General features: G+C 37.9%; 1 long non-coding RNA gene across 1 annotated transcript; it reads left to right on the top strand.

The window, feature by feature from the left end:
• Positions 1-4,559: 4,559 nt before the first annotated feature.
• LOC309653011 lies at positions 4,560-19,989 on the top strand. The gene is made up of 2 exons (XR_014258976.1): positions 4,560-8,374; positions 14,019-19,989. It is a non-coding gene; the product is annotated as an uncharacterized lncRNA (long non-coding RNA).
• The last annotated feature ends 830 nt before the right edge of the window (positions 19,990-20,819 follow it).

Raw genomic sequence — 20,819 nt, forward strand, 5'->3', positions numbered from 1 at the left:
AGTGTCAGAGACCTCTAGGACAACATTAAACACACCAACATTCGCACTGTAGGGGTCCCAGAAGAAGAAGAGAAAAAGAAAGGGACTGAGAAAATATTTGAAGAGATTATAGTTGAAAACTTCCCTAATATGGAAAAGGAAATAGTCAATCAAGTCCAGGAAGTGCAGAGAATCCCACACAGGGTAAATCCAAGGAGAAACACGCCAAGATACATATTAATCAAACTATCAAAAATTAAATACAAAGAAAAAATATTAAAAGCAGCAAGGGAAAAGCAAAAAATAACATACAAGGGAATCCCCATAAGGTTAAGAGCTGATCTTTCAGCAGAAACTCTGCAAGCCAGAAGGGAGTGGCAGGACATATTTAAAGTGATGAAAGGGAAAATCCTACAACCAAGATTATTCTACACAGCAAGGATCTCATTCAGATTTGATGGAGAAATTAAAAGCTTTACAGACAAGCAAAAGCTAAGAGAATTCAGCACCACCAAACCAGCTTTACAACAAATGCTAAAGGAACTTCTCTAGGCAGGAAACACAAAAGAAGGAAAAGACCTACAATAACAAACCCAAAACAATTAAGAAAATGATAATAGGAACATACATATCGATAATTACCTTAAATGTAAATGGATTAAATGCTCCCAGCAAAAGACATAGATTGGCTGAATGGATACAAAAACAAAACCCATATATATGCTGTCTACAAGAGACCCACTTCAGACCTAGGGACACATACAGACTGAAAGTGAGGGGATGGAAAAAGATATTCTATGCAAATGGAAATCAAAAGAAAGCTGCAGTAGCAATTCTCATATCAGACAAAATAGACTTTAAAATAAACACTACTACAAGAGACAAAGAAAGACACTACATAATGATCAAGGGATCAATCCAAGAAAAAGATGTAAAAACTGTAAATATTAATGCACCCAACATAGGAGCACCTCAATACATAAGGCAAATACTAACAGCCATAAAAGGGGAAATTGACAGGAACACAATCATACTAGGGGACTTTAACACCCCACTTTCACCAATGGACAGATCATCCAAAATGAAAATAAATAAGGAAACACAAGCTTTAAATGATACATTAAACAAGATGGACTTAATTGATATTTATAGGACATTCCATCCCAAAACAACAGAATACACATTCTTCTCAAGTGCTCATGGAACATTCTCCAGGATAGATCATATCTTGGGTCACAAATCAAACCTTGGTAAATCTAAGAAAACTGAAGTCTTATCAGGTATCTTTTCCGACCACAATGCTATGAGACTAGATATCAATTACAGGAAAAAATCTGTAAAAAATACAAACACATGGAGGCTAAACAATACACTACTAAATAACCAAGAGGTCACTGAGGAAATCAAAGAGGAAATCAAAAAATACCTAGAAACAAATGACAATGAAAACATGACGACCCAAAACCTGTGGGATGCAGCAAAAGCAGTTCTAAGAGGGAAGTTTATAGCAATACAATCCTACCTCAAGATACAAGAAATATCTCAAATAAACAACCTAAACATACACCTAAAGCAATTAGAGAAAGAAGAAAAAAGAACCTCAAAGTTAGCAGAAGGAAAGAAATCATAAAGATCTGATCAGAAATAAATGAAAAAGATATGAAGGAAACCATAGCAAATATCAATAAAACTAAGAGCTGGTTCTTTGAGAAGATAAACAAAATTGATAAACCATTAGCCACAGTCATCAAGAAAAAAAGGGAGAAGACTCAAATCAATAGAATTAGAAATGAAAAAGGAGAAGTAACAACTGACACTGCAGAAATACAAAGGATCATGAGAGATTACTACAAGAAACTCTATGCCAATAAAATGGACAACCTGTAAGAAATGGACAAATTCTTAGAAAAGCACCACCCTCTGAGACTGAACCAGGAAGAAATAGAAAATATAAACAGACCAATCACAAGCACTGAAATTGAGACTGTGGTTAAAAATCTTCCAACAAACAAAAGCCCAGGACCAGATGGCTTCATAGGCGAATTCTATCAAACATTTAGAGAAGAGCTAACATCTGTCCTTCTCAAACTCTTCCAAAATATAGCAGAGGAAGGAACATTCCCAAACTCATTCTATGAGGCCACCATCACCCTGATACCAAAATCAAACCAAGATGTCACAAAGAAAGAAAACCACAGGCCAATATCACTGATGAACACAGATGAAAAAATCCTCAAAAAAATCCTAGCAAACAGAATCCAACAGCACATTAAAAGGATCATACACCATGATCAAGTGGGGTTTGTCCAGTGAATGCAAGGATTCTTCAATATATGCAAATCAATCAATGTGATATACCATATTAACAAACTGAAGGATAAAAACCATATGCTCACCTCAATAGATGCAGAGAAAGCTTTCGACAAAATTCAACACCCATTTATGATAAAAACCCTCCAGAAAGTAGGCATAGAGGGAACTTACCTCAACATAATGAAGGCCATATATGACAAACCCACAGCCAACATCGTTCTCAATGGTGAAAAACTGAAACCATTTCCTCCAAGATACCTCCAAGTAAAGTAGCAAGATACAAAATTAATGCACAGAAATCTCTTGCATTCCTATACACTAATGATGAAAAATCTGAAAGAGAAATTAAGAAAACACTCCCATTTACCATTGCAACAAAAAGAATTAAATACCTAGGAATAAACCTACCTAAGGAGACAAAAGACCTGTATGCAGAAAACTATAAGACACTGATGGAAGAAATTAAAGATGATACAAACAGATGGAGAGATATACCATGTTCTTGGATTGGAAGAATCAACATTGTGAAAATGACTATACTACCCAAAGCAATCTACAGAATCAATGCAATCCTTAACAAACTACCACTGGCATTTTTCACAGAACTAGAACAAAAGATTTCACAATCTGTACGGAAACACAAAAGACCCCGAATATCCAAAGCAATCTTGAGAAAGAAAAACGGAGCTGGAGGAATCAGGCTCCCAGACTTCACACTATACTACAAAGCTACAGTAATCAAGACAGTATGGAACTGGCACAAAAACAGAAATATAGATCAATGGAACAGGATAGAAAGCCCAGAGATGCACCCACGCACATATGGTCACCTTATTTTTGATAAAGGAGGCAAGAATATACAATGGAGAAAAGACAGCCTCTTCAATAAGTAGTGCTGGGAAAACTGGACAGCTACATGTAAAAGAATGAAATTAGAACACTCCTTAACACCATACACAAAAATAAACTCCAGATGGATTAAGGACCTAAATGTAAGGCCAGACACTATAAAACTCTTAGAGGAAAACATAGGCAGAACTCTCTATGACATAAATCACAGCAAGATCCTTTCTGACCCACCTCCTAGAGAAATGGAAATAAAAAGAAAAATAAACAAATGTGACCTAATGATACTTAAAAGCTTTTACACAGCAAAGGAAACCATAAACAAGACGAAAAGACAAACCTCAGAATGGGAGAAAATATTTGCAAATGAGGCAACTGACAAAGGATTAATCTCCAAAATTTACAAGCAGCTCATGCAGCTCAATATCCAAAAAACAAACAACCCAATCCAAAAATGGGCAGAAGACCTAAATAGACATTTCTCCAAAGAAGATATACAGATGGCCAACAAACACATGAAGGGATGCTCAACATCTCTAATCATTAGAGAAATGCAAATCAAAACTACAATGAGGTATCACCTCACACTGGTCAGAATGGCCATCATCAAAAAATCTAGAAACAATAAATGCTGGAGAGGGTGTGGAGAAAAGGGAACACTCTTGCACTGTTGGTGGGAATGTAAATTGATACAGCCACTATGCAGAACAGTATGGAGGTTTCTTAAAAAACTAAAAATAGAACTACCATACGACCCAGCAATCCCACTACTGGGCATGTACCCTGAGAAAACCATAATTCAAAGAGAGTCATGTACCACGATGTTCACTGCAGCACTATTTACAATAGGCAGGACATGGAAGCAACCTAAGTGTCCACTGACAGATGACTGGATAAAAAAGATGTGGCACATATATACAATGGAATATTACTCAGCCATAAAAAGAAATGAAAGTGAGTTATTTGTAGTGAGGTGGATGGACCTAGAGTCTGTCATACAGAGTGAAATAAGTCAGAAAGAGAAAAACAAATACTGTATGCTAACACATATATATGGAATCTAAAAAAAAAATGATGTCATTATCATATAGAAAAAAGAATAACCTCAAGTGACATTAAAACACAGTGAACTGACTGTATGTCTCAAGTGGGATATCTTCTGAGGACAGAAAGGACCACAAAGAAATCTTAACTGTATTAGTGACCTTATTGTAAATAGTAACATTAATATTGATGTTTTGTAATTAGTATAGGTATATTTTCGATGAAGCAAATAAGTAATTAATAATAAATTAAAGTGATTAATACTTAATAACACTTAATAAGTAATTACTAATAAGTAATTATGTAATTATGTTACTGTCATTAGAAATCAAGATTTTCAGTGCTTGTGAGGATGTGGAGAAAAGGGAACTATTATTTATACTAATTTACCTTCCCACCAGTACACTGCTGGTGGGAAGGTAAATTAGTATAACCATTATGGAAAATAGTATGGAGGTTCCTCTGCTCATTGAAAAGGTCATGAATTAATGACAATCCAGTAGCAATAAACCCCTTTAAAGCCCCATCTATGTTGTAAAAATACAATTCCTTGATAAAAAGAACCAAGGTTCCTTGGAGAAATGACAGATTCTGTGTCTAGAGCAAGTCTAGGGAAAGATGAACTTGAAACTCTGTACCAGAAGGCAGAGGATGCTATAGAAGATTAGGTTGACTGTGTCAAAAGGATAATGAGAGCCAAAAAATGATTGTCTTTTTTTTTGTAGGTTGCACATTTTGCTGAAAATTGATAACATGCCAGAGTCAAGCTTTGATTTGACTTTCCTGTATGAACTGCATAAGGGTGAACAATAGTTCATGAAGGGAACATAGAACAGTTCTAGATAATAAATACAGAACAAAATTAGAAAATCATTATTTTGGCAACCATTAAAGAAATAATGAATGTAGCCAACGACCATCAATAAATACCAAACCACTGGGGGAAAAGTTGATAATTCATAATGGATCGATTGGACTCATAGCCCAAGAACCCAATGATTATTCTCACAACAATCAGACATTGGTTCCCTTATCACTAGATACAAGAGGATGATCACAGCACTACCTTTGAATTATTCTCACTGAAAACAATTGAACCTGAAACAAATTGAGCCCAAGATCTGTCTACCAGTTTATGGAAAATACTGGGGAAGAGAGGAATAAGTTAAATGATACAATGAGAAAGTAATAATCAAAATCCCAAACATACTGTATTCTTCAAGACAAATAACCAAGTTTATCCAACAAATTTGTATCATGAGAACTAAAAAATAAAGGAGAAAGCTCAGTAATAGAATTAATAGAGACCTAAGAGCCATAATCAAATGTAATGAGAGAACCTTGTGAATCCTGATTCAAACAAATTAACTCAGAAATGTTGTTTTGAGACAAATGGAGAAATTTGTATATAGACTAATTGTGAGATATTAAGGAATTGTTAATTTTGTTAAGTACGTTAATGGCATGGTTGTTAGGTTACAAATAATGCCCTTATCAGATAGAGACCAAACTGAAGTATTTACAGTGAAATGACATGATGTCTATCATTTGGTTTAAGATGCTCCAACAAAAAGAAAAAAGGGACTTCCCTGGTGGTCCAGTGGTTAAGACTCCACGCTTCCATTGCAGGGGGTGCGGGTACAGATCCCTAGTCGGGGAACTAAGATCCCACGTGCCTCGTGGCCAAAAAAAAAAAAAAAGAAAAAAAGAAAAAAAGTGTGTGTGTGTGTGAAAAAATGAAACAAAGATAGCAAAATACTGATTCTTTGTTGAATGTGAGTGATGAGCATATGAGAGTTTATTTTATATATATATATATTTTTCTTTTTGTGGATGCTTGAAGGTTTCCAATATCAAAAGTTTAAAAAACTTGCCCCAAACTCAAATCAATTATTTTGCATCAGTTTTTCAATGATGTAAACACTTTCTATATTGGCAAAGGCACTGCGATTTCATAATGACATAAAGTTCATGTTTACATTTACGTCTAATACAAAGAAAGTATATTTGATGCTTCAACTAATTTGAAGTTGTCATGGCTTTATTTACTGTAATAAAAATCCTAGGCTAATTTTTCCTTTATTTTTCAACAGAGAAAGGCTGGATTGACAGCTTTTGATTTTATTTTCCTCAAATAGAAGATAAGAAGCAAGATATAAACGAGGACCCACTTTAATGTTCTACAATTCTTGACCTTCTATTTCAGTAAGGGAAACTTGGTTTGCTTGTCAGTTCAATGTTTTATTAAAGGTCAGATTGCAGTTTGTAATAAATAAATCCTAGAAAGGTGTGGGTAACAGGACTTGCATTTGAGGGCAAATCTAGCTGTTAAAAATAATTATCAGACAAAGCAAAATATTTCTTTGGTGTTGGCACTACTTCATTATTTATGTATTTTGCTTTTAAGTAAACATCTGGCTTTATTTTTATTTATCCTATTTACTGTATTTACTTATTCATCTAACCTTCTCCATCTTTTCCTCCTTACACCACTTTTTCTTTTTTAAAATTAATTTATTTTTGGCTGCATTGGGTCTTTGTTGCTATGTGCGGGCTTTCTCTAGTTGCAGCGAGCAGGGGCTACTTTTCGTTGCGGTGTGTGGGCTTCTCCTTGCGGTGGCTTTTCTTGTTGTGGAGCACGGGCTCTAGGTGCGGAGGCTTCAGTAGTTGTGGCACGTGGGCTTCAGTAGTTGTGGCACGTGGGCTTCAGTAGTTGTGGCTTGAGGGGTCTAGAGTGCAGGCTCAGTAGTTGAGGCGCACGGGCTTAGCTGCTCTGCGGCATGTGGGATCTTCCCGGACCAGGGCTCGAACCCGTGTCCCCTGCATTGGCAGGTGGATTCTTAACCACTGTGCCACCAGGGAAGCCCCATTACACCACCTTTTCTTGATTAACTCTTCACTCATACCTTAAGGCTCAGTTGTAATGTTAGTTCTTCTATGACCTTCCTGATTAATAACAACGATGCTGTTCACTTAGCTCTCACTTATAGGGCCATGTGTGTTACAATGGCTTTACACATAAAAACTCATCCAGTCCTCACTTAACCTTATGAGATTGGTGCTGTTTTGTACCTTCTTGCAAGCTGAGGCCCAGAGAACTTGTCACTGGCCCAAATGACAAGACGTAGAAGGCATAAAGTCAGGTGATACTGAGGGATGTCCATTAGGGTGACCAATATCCCAGTTTGCCTGGGACTGAGGACTTCTTAGGAAGCTGAACACTTAGTTCTAAAACTGGGAAGTCTTGGCCAAACAAGGCTAGCTGGTTCCCCTGGAGGAGCTGCTTCCCTGCAGTGAAGCCAACAGATTTGTCTCCACCATAGGGTGTTTCTCTCCACCTGGCACTGGAGGAAGGGGGAAGAATTAAAGTCAGAGGTCAGCTTTTGCTGGGTTCATAGAAAATCGGGAGAGTATTAACTTGTGGTGCTTGCTTTATACACTAGAAATGTGTTTGACAAATGGTGAGTCAATTGTAGGCTTGTAGGTTAAATCTTATTTTAAACGTAGCCAGGTCTTTAAAAAAAAAAAAAAAGAGAAGGCTCTGATGTGAACCCCCACTTACATAAATGTCAAGTTCACCAGAAGTATCCTATATATTTTTTAAAATTAATTAATTAATTAATTAATTTTTGGCTGCATTGGGTCTTTGTTGCTGCACGTGGGCTTTCTCTAGTTGCGGCACGCAGGGGCTACTCTTCGTTGTGGTGCGCAGGCTTCTCATTGCAGTGGCTTCTCTTGTTGTGGAGCACGGGCTCTAGGCACACGGGCTTCAGTAGTTGTGGTGCACGGGCTTAGTTGCTCCGGGGCATGTGGGATCTTCCCGGACCAGGGCTTGAACCCTTGTACCCTGCATTGGCAGGTAGATTCTTTTTTTTTTTTAATAGTTTTTTGTTTGTTTTTAATTTTATTTACTTATTTATTTTTGGTTGTGTTGGGTCTTCGTTTCTGTGCGAGGGCTTTCTCTAGTTGCGGCAAGCGGGGGCCACTCTTCATCGCGGTGTGCGGGCCTCTCACTATCGTGGCCTCTCTTGTTGCGGAGCACAGGCTCCAGACGCGCAGGCTCAGTAATTGTGGCTCACGGGCCTAGTTGATCCGCGGCATGTGGGATCTTCCCAAACCAGGGCTTGAACCCATGTCCCCTGCATTGGCAGGCAGATTCTCAACAACTGCCCCACCAGGGAAGCCCTGGCAGGCAGATTCTTTTTTTTTTTTTTTTTTTTTTTTTAACATCTTTATTGAAGTATAATTGCCTTACAACGGTGTGTTAGCTTCTGCTTTATAACAAAGTGAATCAGTTATACATATACAATATGTTCCCATTTCTCTTCCCTCTTGCATCTCCCTCCCTCCCACCCTCCCCATCCCATCCCTCTAGGTGGTCACAAAGCACTGAGCTGATCTCCCTGTGCTATGCGGCTGCTTCCCACTAGTTATCTATTTTACATTTGGTAGTGTATATATGTCCATGACACTCTCTTACCCTGTCACATCTCACCCCACCCCCTCCCCATATCCTCAAGTCCATTCTCTAGTAGGTCTGTGTCTTTATTCCCGTCTTGCCACTAGGTTCTTCATGGCCTTTTTTTTTTTCCCCTTAGATTCCGTATATATGTGTTAGCATACTGTATTTGTTTTTCTCTTTCTGACTTACTTCACTCTGTATGACAGACTCTAACTCCATCCACCTCATTACAAATACCTCCATTTCATTTCTTTTTATGGCTGAGTAATATTCCATTGTATATATGTGCCACATCTTCTTTATCCATTCATCTGTCGATGGACATTTAGATTGCTTCCATGTCCTGACTATTGTAAATAGAGCTGCAATGAACATTTTGGTACATGACTCTTTTTGACCTATGGTTTTCTCAGGGTATATGCCCAGTAGTGGGATTGCTGGGTCGTATGGTAGTTCTATTTGTAGTTTTTTAAGGAACCTCCATACTGTTCTCCATAGTGGCTGTATCAATTTACATTCCCACCAACAGTGCAAGAGTGTTCCCTTTCCTCCACACCCTCTCCAGCATTTATTGTTTCTAGATTTTTTGATGATGGCCATTCTGACCGGTGTGAGATGATATCTCATTGTAGTTTTGATTTGCATTTCTCTAATGATTAATGATGTTGAGCATTCTTTCATGTGTCTGTAGGCCATCTGTATATCTTCTTTGGAGAAATGTCTATTTAGGTCTTCGGCCCATTTTTGGATTGGGTTGTTCGTTTTTTTGTTATTGAGCTGCATGAGCTGCTTGTAAATCTTGGAGATTAATCCTTTGTCAGTTGCTTCATTTGCAAATATTTTCTCCCATTCTGATGGTTGTCTTTTGGTCTTGTTTATGGTTTCCTTTGCTGTGCAAAAGCTTTTAAGTTTCATTAGGTCCCATTTGTTTATTTGTGTTCTTATTTCCATTTCTCTGGGAGCTGGGTCAAAAAGAATCTTGCTGTGATGTATGTCATAGAGTGTTCGGCCTATGTTTTCCTCTAAGAGTTTGATAGTGTCTGCCCTTACACTTAGGTCTTTAATCCATTTTGAGTTTATTTTTGTGCATGGTGTCAGGGAGTGTTCTATTTTCATACTTTTACATGTACCTGTCCAATTTTCCCAGCACCACTTATTGAAGAGGCTGTCTTTTCTCCACTGTATATGCTTGCCTCCTTTATCAAAAATAAGGTGCCCATATGTGTGTGGGTTTATCTCTGGGCTTTCTATCCTGTTCCATTGATCTATATTTCTGTTTTTGTGCCAGTACCAAACTGTCTTGATTACTGAAGCTTTGTAATATAGTCTGAAGTCAGGGAGCCTGATTCCCCCAGCTCCATTTTTCGTTCTCAAGATTGCTTTGGCTATTCGGGGTCTTTTGTGTTTCCATACAAATTGTGAAATTTTTTGTTCTAGTTCTGTGAAAAATGCCAGTGGTAGTTTGATAGGGATTGCACTGAATCTGTAGATTGCTTTGGGTAGTAGAGTCATTTTCACAATGTTGATTCTTCCAATCCAGGAACATGGTATATCTCTCCATCTATTTGTATCATCTTTAATTTCTTTCATCAGTGTCTTATAATTTTCTGCATACAGGTCTTTTGTCTCCTTAGGTAGGTTTATTCCTAGATATTTTATTCTTTTTGTTGCAATGGTAAATGGGAGTGTTTTCTTAATTTCACTTTCAGATTTTTCGTCATTAGTGTATAGAAATGCAAGAGATTTCTGTGCATTAATTTTGTATCCTGCTACTTTACCAAATTCATTGATTAGCTCTAGGAGTTTTCTGGTAGCATCTTTAGGATTCTCTATATATAGTATCATGTCATCTGCAAATAGTGACAGCTTTACTTCTTCTTTTCCGATTTGGATTCCTTTTATTTCTTTGTCTTCTCTGATTGCTGTGGCTAACACTTCCAAAACTATGTTGAATAATAGTGGTGAGAGTGGGCAACCTTGTCTTGTTCCTGATCTTAGTGGAAATGGTTTCAGTTTTTCACCATTGAGGACAATGTTGGCTGTGGGTTTGTCATATATGGCCTTTATTATGTTGAGGAAAGTTCCCTCTATGCCTACTTTCTGCAGGGCTTTTATCATAAATGGGTGTTGAATTTTGTCGAAAGCTTTCTCTGCATCTATTGAGATGATCATATGGTTTTTCTCCTTCAGTTTGTTAATATGATGTATCACATTGATTGATTTGCGTATATTGAAGAATCCTTGCATTCCTGGGATAAACCCCACTTGATCATGGTGTATGATCCTTTTAATGTGCTGTTGGATTCTGTTTGCTAGTATTTTGTTGAGGATTTTTGCATCTATGTTCATCAGTGATATTGGCCTGTAGTTTTCTTTCTTTGTGACATCTTTGTCTGGTTTTGGTATCAGGGTGATGGTGGCCTCGTAGAATGAGTTTGGGAGTGTTCCTCCCTCTGCAATATTTTGGAAGAGTTTGAGAAGGATAGGTGTTAGCTCTTCTCTAAATGTTTGATAGAATTCACCTGTGAAGCCATCTGGTCCTGGGCTTTTGTTTGTTGGAAGGTTTTTAATCACAGTTTCAATTTCAGTGCTTGTGATTGGTCTGTTCATATTTTCTATTTCTTCCTGGTTCAGTCTCGGCAGTTTGTGCATTTCTAAGAATCTGTCCATTTCTTCCAGGTTGTCCATTTTATTGGCATAGAGTTGCTTGTAGTAATCTCTCATGATCTTTTGTATTTCTGCAGTGTCAGTGGTTACTTCTCCTTTTTCATTTCTAATTCTATTGATCTGAGTCTTCTCCCTTTTTCTCTTGATGAGTCTGGCTAATGGTTTATCAATTTTGTTTATCTTCTCAAAGAACCAGCTTTTAGTTTCATTGATTTTTGCTATTGTTTCCTTCATTTCTTTTTCATTTATTTCTGACCTGATCTTTATAAGTTCTTTCCTTCTGCTGGCTTTGGGGTTTTTTTGTTCTTCTTTCTCTAATTGCTTTAGGTGCAAGGTTAGGTTGTTTATTCGAGATGTTTCCTGTTTCTTGAGGTAGGCTTGTATTGCTATAAACTTCCCTCTTAGCACTGCTTTTGCTGCGTCCCATAGGTTTTGGGTCGTCGTATCTCCATTGTCATTTGTTTCTAGGTATTTTTTGATTTCCCCTTTGATTTCTTCAGTGATCACTTCGTTATTAAGTAATGTATTGTGTAGCCTCCATGTGTTTGTATTTTTTACAGGTCTTTTCCTGTAATTGATATCTAGTCTCATAGCGTTGTGGTCGGAAAAGATACTTGATACGATTTCAATTTTCTTAAATTTACCAAGGCTTGATTTGTGACCCAAGATATGATCTATCCTGGAGAATGTTCCATGAGCACTTGAGAAAAATGTGTATTCTGTTGTTTTTGGATGGAATGTCCTATAAATATCAATTAAGTCCATCTTGTTTAATGTATCATTTAAAGCTTGTGTTTCCTTATTTATTTTCATTTTGGATGATCTGTCCATTGGTGAGAGTGGGGTGTTAAAGTCCCCTACTATGATTGTGTTGCTGTCGATTTCCCCTTTTATGGCTGTTAGTATTTGCCTTATGTATTGAGGTGCTCCTATGTTGGGTGCATAAATATTTACAATTGTTATACCTTCCTCTTGTATCGATCCCTTGATCATTATATAGTGTCCTTCTTTGTCTCTTGTAATAGTCTTTATTTTAAAGTCTATTTTGTCTGATATGAGAATTGCTACTCCAGCTTTCTTTTGATTTCCATTTGCATGGAATATCTTTTTCCATCCCCTCACTTTCAGTCTATATGTGTCTCTAGGTCTGAAGTGGGTCTCTTGTAGACAGCATATATATGGGTCTTGTTTTTATATCCATTCAGCCAGCCTGTGTCTTTTGGTGGGAGCATTTAATCCATTTACATTCAAGGTAATTATCGATATGTATGTTCCTATTCCCATTTTTTTAAATGTTTTGGGTTTGTTATTGTAGGTGTTTTCCTTCTCTTGTGTTTCTTGCCTAGAGAAGTTCCTTTAGCATTTGTTGTAAAGCTGGTTTGGTGGTGCTGAACTCTCTCAGCTTTTGCTTGTCTGTAAAGATTTTAATTTCTCCATCGAATCTGAATGAGATCCTTGCTGGGTAGTGTAATCTTGGTTGCAGGTTTTTCTCCTTCATCACTTTAAGTATATCCTGCCACTCCCTTCTGGCTTGCAGAGTTTCTGCTGAAAGATCAGATGTTAACCTTATGGGGATTCCCTTGTGTGTTATTTGTTTTTTTTCCCTTGCTGCCTTTAATATGTTTTCCTTATATTTAATTTTTGACAGTTTGATTAATATGTGTCTTGGTGTGTTTCTCCTTGGGTTTATCCTGTATGGGACTCTCTGTGCTTCCAGGACTTGATTAACTATTTCCTTTCCCATATTAGGGAAGTTTTCAACTATAATCTCTTCAAATATCTTCTCAGTCCCTTTCTTTTTCTCTTCTTCTTCTGGGACCCCTATAATTCGAATGTTGGCGCGTTTAATGTTGTCCCAGAGGTCTCTGAGACTGTCCTCAGTTCTTTTCATTCTTTTTTCTTTATCCTGCTCTGTAGTAGTTATTTCCACCATTTTATCTTCCAGGTCACTTATCCTTTCCTCTGCCTCAGTTATTCTGCTATTGATCCCATCTAGAGTATTTTTAATTTCATTTATTGTGGTTTTCATCATTGCTTGGTTCCTCTTTAGTTCTTCTACGTCCTTGTTAAATGTTTCTTGCATTTTGTCTATTCTATTTCCAAGATTTTGGATCATCCTTACTATCATTATTCTGAATTCTTTTTCAGGTAGACTACCTATTTCCTCTTCATTTGTTAAGTCTGGTATGTTCTGACCCTGCTCCTTCATCTGCTGTGTGTTTTTCTGTCGTCTCATTTTGCTTATCTTACTGTGTTTGGGGTCTCCTTTTCACAGGCTGCAGGTTCGTAGTTCCTGTTGTTTTTGGTATCTGTCCCCAGTGGCTAAGGTTGGTTCAGTGGGTTGTGTAGGCTTCCTGGTGGAGGGAACTAGTGCCTGAGCTCTGGTGGATGAGGTTGGATCTTGTCTTTCTGGTGGGCACGTCCACGTCTGGTGGTGTATTTTGGGGTGTCTGTGGCCTTATTATGATTTTAGGCAGCCTCTCTGCTAATGGATGGGGCTGTGTTCCTGTCTTGCTAGTTGTTTGGCATAGGGTGTCCAGCACTGTAGCTTGTTGGTCGTTGAGTGAAGCTGGGTCTTGATGTTGAGATGGAGCTCTCTGAGAGATTTTTGCCGTTTGGTATTACGTGAAGCTGGGGGGTCTCTTGTGGACCAGTGTCCTGAAGTTGGCTCTCCCACCTCAGAGGCACGGCCCTGATGCCCTGGCAGGCAGATTCTTAACCACTGTGCCACCACGGAAGTCCAGTATCCTACATTGACCTACCTACATTTCCCTCTCTTATGAAAAGCCATCAACAGCATAGAGTTAGGTGTGTAGAAGGGAAAGAATTACTAAATTCAGTGTGAAATGAACTCATCCTTGCCTACACGTGATGATGGTCATTCATGAACAAAACACTGTCATCAACTTCCTTAGTCATAAGCCTTCCTCCAAAAGGTATCTTCTAGCTCATGAGAACAGGCTATTTTATTTTGCATTCTATATTGTTAAAACAATTCTACAACCTATTTCAAAATTTAATTATATGATAATTCAGTTTTTCATTAGACCTCACAATATGGTCTAATTACTCATGGCCAAGGATCTACCCCTTTATTTATTAAAACCAATTTGCAAGTGTAATTAAACCATGGGAGAAATTGTGTATCTGACATCATTTAACATCCCCTTCTGAAAGGATGCCATTAATTGCCCATATCCTTTTATCTGTCTGAGTTCTATTTATTACAGGAATGTCCTGAAGGTGAACCATGGGGACTGCTTTCCTGAAACATTAGAAAGCTTTAAAATCTTCAGTGGTCAATATGTTATAAACTGTTTTATGATTTGGCCATTTAGGATGACACATGTCAGCTCCTTGACCCCAGATGATAGCTTGAGTATCAAAATGAGCGTCCAGATAGTTTATTCAATTGAATCAGCCTTTGAGGTGTTGTTTTTGAGAATGGAGCCAACTTCATGAATGACAGTTGTTATAAAGATGGAGGTGGAATTTGTCTATCCTACATATGCACGAGTCTGCCCTCTGATCAGAAGGCAGAATGTCATCCTTGGGTTTGCTGACATTTGTAATTCAGTCTACAGAATGTTAAAATTATTATAAATTTTATTATGTTATTTATAAAATACTCTCACTTACAAAATATGGACAAGCCAAAGAAAGAAAATTTTACATCAGCCATTATCTCATCCTCTTGTTGACATTTTATTAGTAATCATTCCTGTTTTTTCTCCTTGAAGAGAGACAAATTTATTTTTACTAAAAATAAGATATACTTCAATAAATCATTCAGAAATTAAGAATAAAACAGGATCCAAACTAATATAGTATATAACTTGCTTCAAAAATGTTTATATAGTGAGAACTTCTTCCCATGCTTTTAAATATTTAACCTATAGTGCTATATTTAATGACTGTATATAATTTTTATATGGATATGACAATGTATATAATCCGATTCACTATTTTTCAAAATTAGGCTTCCCCCTCTTTCTTTAAGCGCGGCTAGATGAACTTTTTGTAGACAAATATTTGCACATATCCATAACTATTTCACTGGACAAATTTCTTAGAAGTGGAATTCCTGGATTGAAAGGCATATTAGATACTTTTCTAACCCCCCAATCTGTCCATTTGACCTAATTTTGTTTCTAAGTAGTCTAAAAATATCTGAACATTAGGTCTCTTTGTTTTTTAAAAAAAGATCCCCTCTACATATCACTCAACTTCAACTCATGCCAAGAAATTCTATCGTTGGCTTAGTGAGGTTGCAACAGGGGTGACTGAAATTTTCATTGCTCCTAGCTTTTTTCAGTCATTTTATTTTACATACATGTCTTATAGATAGTGTGACCATGTATCCTGGTTTGCCTTGAACAGCCACAGTTTATGCATAGTGTTCCAGCACAATTATACATAACACTCCATTTCATTCTCAAAATTATCCCAATTTAGATGGTCATGATGTGAATGTTAGAGAAATGCATTTGGAGCTTTAGAAATGAGCATGAAAAGTACTTAGCACTTACTAGGTGGAAGATGAATAAGGAGCAATGAAATCATCATCATCCACCCAAGACACCACTTGAAAAGTCTAGTTTCCAAAGGAAAATCAAGAAATGCTTGAAGTGGGTGAACCATAACATTGGGGGTTACACCGTTGGTACTAGAAGCTGGATTTGTCAAAGGGCTGAGAATTCTTTGACTTGGAGGGTACCTTGGGTCCCTGATTGATGGAAATTCATAGGATGTCTCTAGATTAGGGGTATAATTGTTGGTAGTGAAGTCATGGTTTACCAAGAAGGGTAGTCCTAAAGGAACTGAGTTCCTCCAGCAGGGGGAGCTAGCTTGAGAGATTTGAAACAGAGGGAGGGGGTTCTGGGCTCTACTGCCTACTTGCAGATTTTCCTAAAGTCAGTACTGTTATTTATTTCACATACACCAGCATTACTTCCTGAAGAAAATACTCTACTCTTCTTTTGAATTTCCAAGGATATAATCCTGGGCACATAGTAATTGCTTATTAAATGCCATGTATCATGAATAAAGGAGATGATTACTGTAACAGAATGCATAAGTCATGAAATGTGGCATCCAAATTTTTAATTAATTTCAGGCTTCTTCTCACTAACTTGTTTTTCAAAGCAAATTATTTACTGCATCTATATCTGTTTTTTCTTCTACAGAACGTTTTGAGCAGAGCTTGAAGGAATGCATTGCTGAAGCCCTGGAATTTCTAGGGAGGTCTAATTACTCCCACAGTGCTTTGCATTTACAATATATCTCTTTTATTTGGCGGAGTATGCTTGGATGAAAAAGCACATGGCAAGCAGAATTCTCCATCTTTTCTAAATAGATATGGTAGGTAATTCAGCAGTGAAATCTCTCTAGTTAACCACTCAACCACTTACCATTAATTTGTCACATTTCACAAGCAGAGATTTGATATTTTCGTAGATGCAATTCTTTTTTTAAATTGAAGTACAGTTGATTTACAATGTTGTGTTAGTTTCAGGTGTGCAGCAAAGTGATTCATATATAAATATACATATATATATATTTTTCTAGATTCTTTTCCATTATAGGTTGTTACAAGATATTGAATATAGTTCCATGTGCTATACAGTAGGTCCTTGTTGGTTATCTGTTTTATATATAGTAGTGTGTATCTGTTAATCCCAAACTCCTAATTTATCCCTACTCCCGTCTTTCCCCTTTAGTAACCATAAGTTCGTTTTCTATGTCTGTCATTCTGTTTCTGTTTTGTAAGTAAGTTCATTTGTATCATTTTTTTAGATTCCACATATAAGTGATGCCATATGATATTTGTCTTTCTCTGTCTGGCTTACTTCACTTAGTATGATAGTCTCTGGGTCCACCCATGTTGCTTCAAATGGCATTATTTCATTCTTTTTTATGCCTGAGTAGTATTCTATTTTGCATACACACACACACATACATACACACACACACCACATCGTCGCCTTTATCCATTCCTCTGTCGATGGACACTTAGGTTGCTTCGTAGATGCCATTCTTATTCTGTCTATGACCAAGTGATGAGGTTGAACAATGATCAACCTAGCTACTTTGGTTATCATGACATTTAAATCATGTTTGTAGTACAACCCAATTGGTTGTAGAGCCACTAGTTAAAAATGGATGAAGAAGGGACTTCCCTGGTGGCACAGTGGTTAAGAATCCGCCTGCCAATGCAGGGAACACAGGTTCGAGCCCTGATCTGGGAAGATCCCACATGCCGCGGATCAACTAAGCCCGTGCGCCACAACTACTGAGGCTGCGCTCTAGAGCCTGTGAGCCACAACTACTGAGCCCACATGCCACAACTACTGAAGCCCGCGTGCCTAGAGCCCGTGCTCTGCAACAGGAGAAGCCACCACAATGAGAAGCCCGCACACCACAACGAAGAGTAGCCCCCGCTCGCCACCACTAGAGAAACTCTGCACACAGCAACGAAGACCCGACACAGCCAAATAAAAAAAATAAATTAAAATAAATAAAATTTTAAAAAATGGATGAAGAAAATCACTTTGAAAGTCTGTACTCTAAAGTTTGCAGTTTTGAATTATACTTCTTCATGCCTTGCCTTTTTTGAAACTATAAAGATTATATTTCCCTTTTTCAATCTGAACATTTTAGTCCAGAATAAAATATAGCGGGTAATCAAGAATTCAAGAAAAACTTGCTGGGCAAAAATCTCACCCTTCTTTAAATGAGCAAATATCTGTCGTTTGTATCTGCAGAGACTGTAAGTCTGTCCTTACACAACTGAGTTGGCATTCCAATGATGTCCCCTGGACCTCATCTTTAATTAGGTGTAACCCTAAGTTTGGATGATTTTTTCAAAACATTAAGCCTTAGAAAAATATAGGCAGTATTCCTAGTATCAAATGTTTTAACAACAGATTGTAACTATTTCATGGAATATTTCATAGCTCTCAATTGTAAATGGACACAAAACAACTTTATTCTTTTCTCCAATTGCTCAGTGCACTAAGTTTTCCTCTGAAATGAAATCTCAGAGCAGGTCCCATAATTTTTCCAGTCACTCTCATGTAATAAAAGCCCTCCAGCCATAAGAATAGTCTTATTTTAGTAATGGATATTTCCTTTCCAAACTTTTTCTCTGGCCTAGTTCAGATCTAAAAGCTGGGGGAGGGGATGGACCAGGCTGGAATGGGTAGAGATATGGTTCGGGAGGATTCAGGATTCTTTCTTGATTAGGGGCATCTCTTCCTCCCTGCTCAGTTGGCTGGCCTTAGTTCTGGAAACCTCCAGCATAAGGAATAGAACTAGGGGACAGGAAGAATCCCAAATGACTGGTACTGTTGTGATCTCCTGTTTATACACACCAGGTTTGGCAAGCGGTTAAAGCTGACTTTTGGTGCACTTCAGAGTTTTTCAGAGACTTCCCATGGCAACGTCTGATACTGTTGGGTGTAGGACCTCCTCTGGCTGGCTGCTTAGGAACATTCTTCCCAAATTCTTCATCCAAAAACACATTTCCAACCTCTTTCTTTTCAGATTACTTTGCTTCATATCAAGAAGACTTCTTAGGCAATTTTCCTTTTAAAATAAAACCAATCTATCTCCCACTTTCAGAGCCTACATCTTGCCCAAAGGATGGAGAAAACGCCTTTGTCCTACAGTGGGTGGAGGTGCATAGCTCTCAACACTGTCCTCTACTCTGATGCTTCCATCAGCCTCTCTTGATGTGAGTCAAGTATCAGTCAGACCCTATTCCACTGTGTCCTTGATTGTCAAATGATATAGCTCTGGGGTCACCATTTACCTAGACTGTAGAGTGAATACTGACCCCTGCAGTTATGCAATACATATCAAGTCTTCTGAGTAGTCCTCTTAAAGTCTGTCTCACTATGCTTGAGGCGAACTGGGAAACATCCCTCTCCTTTCCCCCAGTGTGGGAGAGGTGAGGGAAAACACCACAGGACTCCAACAATACTCTCCAAAGATAATTTCCCTCTAGCTTCATTAATTCCAAACCATCATCTGGATATGCCGAAATGCCCTCACCTCCCAGCCTGGAGTTTCCTTTTTGCACTTTTAGTAAGGGAGTGGAATAAACAAATTGTGGTAGAGTCATGTAACAGAGAAGAACAAACCTGACTCCATATTGGATCTATTCCTTTAGCTCTAACCTTTGTGCTCTGTTGCCTGTGCTTAGTTGTGCTGGCTCTGAACCTTTGTAAAAGAATGTTGCCTATAGCCTGAAATACACATAATAGCCCTTTCTCAATTCTCTGCTTTCCAGGCTTGCCCTTTAAAGGTATAACACTCTTCCATTGATATAGAGATAAAAAGTTGCAGAACAGAGAATAACAATCATCTTGTTGGAAGTTTACAGGGACATTGTGACCAGACCTATGCAGATAGCTGTAAGAACAAAGGATTCTGGGGACTTCCCTGGTGGTCCAGTGGTTAAGACTCCATGCTCCCAAAGCAGGGGGCCCGGGTTCCATCCCTGGTCAGGGAACTAGATCCCACATACATGCCGCAACTAAGAGCCTGCAGGCCACAACTAAAGATCCCGCACGCCACAACAAAGATCTAGCACGAGGCAATGAAGATCCCGCACACCTCAACTAAGACCTGGCGCAGTCAAATAAATAAATAATAAATAAATAAATAAATAAATATTAAGAAGAAAAAAAGAACAAAGGATTCTGCCACCAAGAAGTTTGTAACAACCAGCCACACCCCCTCCCCTTTTAGTATAAAATAAGGCTGAATCCTAACTCAGGGAAGATGGTTCCTTGGGGCACTAGCCCACCATCTTCTCAGTCTGCTAGCTTTCCAAATAAAGTTACTGTTCCTTGCCTCAGCATCTCGGCTCTTAATTTATCAGCCTGTTGTGTGGCGAGCAGGACGAGCTTGAACTCGGTAACAGTCATACAATGGACTACTTTTCACCAATGAAACAAAACAAAACAACAATACAAAACAAAACCAGCAAAACCCTGTACAACTGATACACACAAACATGGATGAATCTTAAAAGCATTATCTTGAGTAACAGAAGCCAGGCAAAAAGTTTAAAAATGATATTAAACCATTTATATGAAGTTCTAAGTCAGGCAAAATTAAGCTTTTGTGATAGAAATCAGAACAGTGGTGGCCTCTGGTTGGGAGAGAGGATTAAATGGGATGGGCATCACTGTGATGGGAATGTCTCAATTTGATACATTTATCAAAACATATCCAATTTGGTATGTGCTTACATTGTATGTAAATTATACCTCAGTAAATAATTTAAAAGAACTTAGATTTTACGGGAGATTTTGTAGAATATTGGCACAAGGAACATTGAAGCCAATTACATAAAAGACACCCTAAATTCTCCTTCACTCTCAAAAAATTACCTTGTGAATTTGGCTCAGCATTTCAGCACATCAAGATGGTTTAGAAATTGTGTTCTCTCCTTGCTGTTTGTTTTCTGCTAACATTATTACTTTGTCTTCTCTGTCTT

The sequence above is a fragment of the Balaenoptera physalus genome, assembly GCF_965194825.1.
Source record: "Balaenoptera physalus genome assembly, chromosome: X".
NCBI classification, from domain to species: Eukaryota; Metazoa; Chordata; class Mammalia; order Artiodactyla; family Balaenopteridae; genus Balaenoptera; species Balaenoptera physalus.